The sequence below is a fragment of the Dama dama genome, chromosome 16, assembly GCF_033118175.1.
Source record: "Dama dama isolate Ldn47 chromosome 16, ASM3311817v1, whole genome shotgun sequence".
Taxonomy (NCBI): domain Eukaryota; kingdom Metazoa; phylum Chordata; class Mammalia; order Artiodactyla; family Cervidae; genus Dama; species Dama dama.
In genome coordinates, this window is record NC_083696.1 from 2,641,415 (window position 1) to 2,649,079 (window position 7,665).

Genomic DNA, 7,665 nt, shown 5'->3' on the forward strand with positions numbered 1-7,665 from the left:
AAAGATAGATTCATAGATAGACGATTGACCGGTACATCTTGTTGTTTAGTGGCTATTTTGTGTCCGACTCTTATGCGACCCCATGGACCTGCCAGGCTCCTCTGTCCATGGGATTTTCCAGGCAAGAATACTGGAGTGGGTTGTCATGTCTTCCTCCAGGGGAATCTTCCCAACTCAGGGATCAAAACCGCATGTCCTGCATTGGCAGGCTGGTTATTTACCCCTGAGCCACCAGGGAAGCACAGATAGATACAATGATAGATATAAAATAAATACGTATATGCGATTTTTAAGAGAAATACCTTAATTTTAAGAAACTGGCTCACGGGATAGTGGGCCTGCCAAGCCTAGAATCCATCAGGCAGGCTGACAGACTCAAACGCAGGCAAGAGTTGATGCTGTGATCTTGACACAGTGTTCTTCTACGTGAAACCCGTGTTTGCTCTTCAGGCCTCCAAAGGGTTAGATGAGGCCCCCCCACACACTGTTAGGGTCATCTCCACTGACTTTTTTTTTTTATGTATGAATACTTTGTAAAGTCTTTATTGAATTTGTTACAATGTTGCTTCAATAAGCAATTGTTACAATTGCTTACAATATTGTTTTGGGTTTTTAGTCACGAAGCATGTCGGATCTTCGCTCCCCGATCAGGGATTGAACCCACACCCACTGCATTGGAAGGTGAAGCCTTAAGCACTGGATCACCAGGGAAGTGCCTTCCCTGACTTTCGATGTTAACTGCACCTGCAAAACCCCTTTCCAGCCTCACCTAGACTCAAGTTTGATCACCTAATTGTGTGACAGAATTAACCCTCCTGGAAGGGTCATCCCAGGTTAGTACCTCCTGGGACTGTCAGAGAGGGATGACTGTGGACGGGACGGACCAGCATTTGGAGTGAGAGACACTCAGGTTGGCATCGGGTCGTCTCCTGGGTGCAGAAGAGGACACGGCTCCTCGGACTTGCCAAGGGTTCCTTGCCAAAGCTGAGCCGGTGGTCAAGGGTCTTTGCACGGGTGACTCCTGGCTCGAGCCTGTGTTCTCTCTGCTTCCCCTTCAGCCCACACAGACAGAGCCCCTTGCTGCAGAGACCTGTCCCTGCGTCTCCCTCTCCTGTCCCCCTGCCGCCCCCTACCCCCCCGCCACTGGGCCACTTTATGTCTGGCTGCCTCAGCATCTCTGCTTCAGCTGCCTGTTCAAACAACCTGTGCCTGACATTCCCACCAACCTAGGTGCCAGGGCCTCTCTCCTGGATGCCCTCTGCTCTGGATTCCCTCCCCTCTTTCTCTAGCTGCCCCCGCACCCCGGCCCCCAAAACACACCCTGGGCCTTTTGAAGCATCACAGGTGGGATCCAGACCCCAGTGGTCTGAACCGCATCAGAAATGAACAGCTCTTGGGCTTCGCTGGCGGCTCAGTGGTAAAGAATCCACTTGCCATTGCAGGAGACACGGGTTCGATCCCTGATTCGGGAAGATCCGATGTGCCGCGGAGCAACTAAGCCCGTGCTCTGAGCCCACAGCTACTGAAGCCTGTAAGCCGAGAGCCTCTGCTCCCCAGCGAGGGAGGGCGCCGCAGTGAGAAGCCTGACCACGGCAACTGGAGAGCAGCCCGCACAGCGACGGAGACCCAGTACAGTCAAAAATAAAATAAATAAATACACTTTAAAGAGTCAGGTTTCTTTGAAAATTAAAGTGAAATGAACAGCTCTTGGCTCACGGGCTCCTTGCTCAGGGCGTCTCCCACACAAATTGGGCTCCATCCATGCGACTCTGGCACAGGTGTTTCCTGTCCGTGGCAGGAGGTATCTGGGATCTTGAACTGTAATCTTGAAAGGGGCAGCTGTAAAACACAGATCCAGGTGGTCCCCACTTAGGCCCAAAGATTGGGGAGCAGAACAGATCGCAGAGTGAATGAGTTTCTTCTGAAAGCAGCAAAAGAGCAAAGATGCTCTTTAAACCGCAGTAGACACATAGCCTCTCCAAGCTGATTGTCACCTAGACATGCCCCCACCCAGGCAGGGACGCCCTCAAAAATTTACAAGAATGTCGCATATCACAGAACACTCAACCAGAAGGGTTTAAAAATAAATTTTGGCAGTAGGAAAACTCGAGAAGACCGCTGGAGATCTGACAAAAGCAACAAGACATAAATCTCTTCAGCAGGGAGGCAGAAACTTTGACCAAATTATGGCTCATTGACTGATTTACCGCTTGACCTTAAACAAGTCTCTTCCTGGATGACCTTGAGTAAGCCTCACCTGCTCTCCCCATACCAATCTGCCCATCTGAACATGAGGAGTTGGGAACATGACTTGGAAAGTCCTTTCCAGTTGTGGAAAAAATCATTTTAAATTGTAAAACATTAATTTAGAAACCACAAAGTTACTAAAATAACATCAAGGCAAAATTTACCCCTTCACAAGACTAATATTTAAGGAGTTATTTTGTTTTAGACAATTATTTAAATATCACCCAAATGTCTATGAAATGGAGACTAGTTAAACTATAATAATCCATACAGTGGACTATAATCAGACAAATTTAACAGTATATACAGTGAAATACATTGCAATAGTTTTAGTTCCTTTTTGCTTTTTGTTAATGATGTAGCTATCAACAAACTGGTATAGAGATAGTGCCAAAATGTTTCTATAAAACATTTCTATAAATTACAAAGTGAATAAAGGTGGGAGTAGAATAGTTTGCTATTACATTTGTATTCACAAAAGGAAGTGTTTTTTTTTTTTTAGAAATTGACATGTAGTTGACATAAAAGTGTATTAGTTTCCTGTGTACAATATAATGATTTGGCATTTGTATGTGTTGTGAAATGATGGACACAGTAAGTCTAGCTAACATCCATGTGCATGTGGGGTGCTCAGTCACGTCTGATCCTTTGGGACCCGATCGACTGCAGTCCTCCAGGCTTCTCTGTCCATGGCGATTCTCCAGGCAAGAGTACTGGAGTGGGTTGCCATGCCCTCCTCCAGGGGATCTTCCCGACCCAGGGATTGAACCCAGGTCTCCTGCATTGCAGGTGGATTCTTTACTGTCTGGGCCACCAGGGAAACCCAAGAATACTGCAGTGGGTAGCCTATCCCTTCTCCAGGGGAGCTTCCCGACCCAGGAATCGAATCAGGATTTCCTGTCTTGCAGGCAGATTCTTTTTTTTTTTTTTTGCAGGCAGATTCTTTACCTGCTGAGTTACCAGGGAAGCCCTATCCATCTACATATATAGTTACAACTGTTTTTTTCAATACACAAAAAATCAGTTTTATTCCTATACATTAACAATAAACTATCCAAGCAGGAAATCAAGGAAACAATCCCAATTATGGCATCAAAAAGAATAAAATATTTTAAATCAAACTGTACCAGAGAAGTAAAATACTGGTATGTGGAAAACTACAAAATATTGATGAGTGAAATGAAAGACGCACATGTATGGAAAGTCATCCTGTGTTTATGTCCTGGAAGAATTAATATTATCTAAATGTCTATACTACTCAAGGTGGTTATATTTTGTCTCCTTCATGAAATGCCCAGCAAGGGGTTTGACTTCCGGGGACCAGGTCTGGTCTGTTTCCCATCTGCTCTTCGTGGAGCTGGGCGCTCAGCCACCGAGTTGATAGATTCATGGATTGCTTGATTCCAGAAAAGATGCCTTGTAAATATTGGAATTCACTAATAAATGCTCGTCTGTGTTTTAATGTTTGATAATTTGAAAGATATCTTTACTCCCCCCACAGAAGGATCTCCTGTACAATGGCATAGATTAACAAGAGAACCGGCACCTAGCCTTGGACTAGAATTCTATGTGCTTGTCTATTTAGCTCTCTTTTATATCACACCAATCAAAAGCTCAGACTGAATGTGATGTGCTGTGCTCCATGGCTTCAGTCCTGTCCGGCTCTTTGCGAGCCTGCGGGCAGTAGTCTGCCAGGCGCCTCCATCTGTGGGAGTAATAGGTGGACCTAATTCATAAAAAGAGAAGGCAATGGCAACCCACTCCAGTATTCTTGCCTGGGAAGTCCCACGGACACAGGAGTCTGGTGGGCTACAGTCCATGGGATTGCAAAGGGTTGGACACAACTGAGTGACTAAGCCAATTCGTGAAAAAGAAAAGACCAAACAACTCTTAAATAATACATGCGGTGTTTCATGGATCAAATCTTTATATAAGATCATTTGCAGAGAAAGAGTAGAAACTCTTTCTTCCAAACGTTATGTTTTGACCAGTGAGAAAATCTAAAGCAGAGGCTGGAGAAGTGACTTACTCAGGGTGAAGGAGAAACAAAGCTTAGAGTAAGTTCATAAAGTCAAACACTTTTGTAGTCAGAGGCATCTTAGAGATCATTGGTATTTACTCAGGACTGACCGCTCCTTGTCAAGAGCCCATTTTGTTCTTTTTTTTTTTCTTTATTTTTATTAGTTGGAGGCTAATTACTTTACAATATCGTGGTGGGTTTTGCCACACACTGACATGAATCAGCCGTGGATTTACATGTGTTCCCCATCCCGATCCCCCCTCCCACCTCCCTCCCCATCTGTCCTTTTGTTATAATTTTTATATGAAAACATTCATTTTAACAGTATTTTTATAGAAATAAAAATGAAAACGCAATGAGAAGTAAAAATACAAAGCTTTTATTGGAAAAAAAATAAAATTTCTGACAATACTGAGTGTTGGTTGGTTAGATATATTCATTGGAAGGACTGGTGCTAAAGTTCCAATTCTTTGACCATCTGATGAGAAGAGCCATCTCATTGGAAAAGACCCTGATGCTGGGAAAGATTGAGGGCAGGGGGAGGAGAAGGGGTTGACTGAGGATGAGGCGGTTGGATGGCATCATCGACTCAATGGACATGAGTCTGAGCAAGCTCTGGGAGGCAGTGAAGGTCAGGGAACCCTGGCGCGCTGCAGACCGTGGGGTCACAAAGAGTCGGACAGGCCTGAGCCACTGAACACCAACCGAGACTGCCCCAGTGGCCTGTCGATACGTCTGTGCACCAGCCCTGTGCTGGGTCTGGGCTTCCCAAAGCCAAAGACTGGGACTCACCCATCTTTACAGCACATCTCCCTCTGCCCCTGGGAATACTTGGCATGCTTGCCCCTCATGGGCTGCTGAACATTGCAAATGTGAATAAAGCTGTTCTGGAACAGACAGGGAGACCAATCCAGAGAAGAGAAGGGACCCACCCCTGGTTCCACCACAAGCTTGGGAGGCGCGGGATGGGGCCCCCAGGATCTGCTGCACCCCAGCGGGGGTGCTCCTGGGCTCACGGAGAGGACAGACCCTTGATGTCTTGTTTCCCCCACAAAGGCCCCAGGTAAAGCTGTTTCTGGCCTGGAGGCCAACTGAGGCCACCAGCACTTCCACAGGCCACAGTCTAGCCCTGTCAACTCTTTCTTTCTTTTTTTTAAAAAAACAATTTAAATGGTGTTAACAATCATCCTTTCTACCATAATTTGAAAGCTCTCAGCACCTCCCTGCTGAGGCCATTATAAACTGACCCCCAAATTCAGGCAATAAAATGCAGACCCACCCTGCCGCCCACCCACTTTCAAGGATGGAAACACCTGTATCTTAATTATTTCCAAAACTTTTATTAGAATCATAATTATTCGAATTCACGAAAAGCATTTTTCTTCTTTGTAAGAGCACTGCCATACATGCTGAGCGGGCTAGTACTCAAATATTTCCAAACCAATCATGTCCTCTAGAATGAAGAGACTGTTGCACATTTAAAGTAGGTGAATTTATTTTATGTGAATTATTTGTTGTTGTTGTTCCGTCGTGTCTGACTCTTTGCGACCCCATGGACTGCAGCATGCCAGGCTTTCCTGTCCTTCACCATCTCCTGGAGCTTGCTCAAACTCAAGTCCATTGAGTCGGTGATATATACCTCAATAAGGCTGAATTAAAAAGTAAGACAGTGCAGGGACCTGACCGGTGGTCCAGTGGTAAAGAATCTACCTACCAATGCAGGGGACGGGGGTTCAATCCCTGATCCGAGAGCCAAGATCCCACAAGCCTCGCGGCATCTAAGCCCACGTGCCACAACTACAGAAGCCCACACACCGCAACACAGGCTCAATGTAGCCAAAAGCGATAAATAAACTTAAAAATAAGACAGTGAACAGCACAAGTCACTTTCATTTTCTCCCTTGTCCTTTTTTTATATTTTCCGAGGTGTTCTTAATTGGAAGCGAAAACACAAATGGCCAGCAGTTGGAAGAAGATTGATTTCCGCAAGGTGGGAGCCCTCCCCCTGACATTCTTCGGCCTTGGCTGGTCTCCCCTGAGACACAGCCGAGGGTAAGAGGACGCCTCCCTGCTGTGTGTGGCCTTGGGGCGGTCACCCCATCTCTCCAAGCCTCTGTTCCCTCCCCGGGGGACAGATCCAGGGCCTGGCATGCCTGCGTCACCAAGCGCATGTCAGGACTCTGCGGGCTCTGATGGCCCAGCACATGTGACAGGTTAGTGCTGAGACCAAACCTCCTTTAATCTCTCTGCACATCCCGTCTTTAAAATTACCAAATATTCCAAGCACACAGAAAATAGAGGAAAAAAGCTTTGGAGTTGAGAAGAAGGATCAGTACAAAGAACTACAGACAAGCCACCCAACTTTGCCACGTCTTGACACCTTCCCATATATGCTGCAGATTTTTTTTTCCTGAAAAACAGAACAGTACAGATTAAATCCTCTGTGTTCCTCTTTCTGATCTCATTCCCATCCCTCCCTACCCAGAGGTAACTGCTGTTCTAAATTTAGTATCTTTGATTTCCTATGCATGTTTTAACACTTACTATCTGACTGTATCCCTAAAAATACACATGTAGCATAGTTTTGAATTAAAAAAAAACTTTTTGTATCACACTACTCTACCACTTTTCCAGACTGTGTATCTATGTTGAGGCTATAGCCTGAGTTTCTTTTCCCTCCCAGTATATATAGATCACATTTATCTATCTGTTGATGGGCAATTAATCAATTCCTCAGTTTTTACAACTACATGCTGAGTGAGGGGAGGGAAGTCACTGAACGGTAGATAAGAGCATCTTCAACTTTATTAGAATTTGCCAAACTTCTTCTCCAGAGAAGCTGTACACTTTTGCTTCTCCATCAAGATGGTACAGTGTTCCCAGGGAGCCACATCCTCACCCCCTTTGTCCCTTTCCCCACACTGAGAGACTGCTGACCACTTGCCAGTTTGGTGGACGCAAAACGGTGTCTCACAGCTTTTGGCATTTGCATCTCTCCTATGACCAGTGAAGCTGAACATCTTTTCATATTTTTGGCCACCGAGGTTTCCTCTTTTGTGAATTGCCTGTTGATACCCTTAACCCATTTTTTAAAAGTGATTATTTGTTTCTTTCGTTTGTCCACACTTTAAACCTACTTCTGCCAGATCCTCCCAAAGCGGACTCAGTTTCATGGCCCTTCTCTGTTCTAACCTCCCTTCGGCTCTCTCTAGAATATGCACAACTGACCACCTTGCTCAGTGGCCCTGAATCTCCTGTGGGCTGAAAACCAAACTCAGCCCAGGACACTCAGCTCCTCCTCCTCCAGGCTTGACCTGTGCACCCTGAACTCCACCCCAAAGGACACCCAACTCGCTCAGTCCCAGGCCTCCGGCACACACCACGCCCCCAGCCTGGAA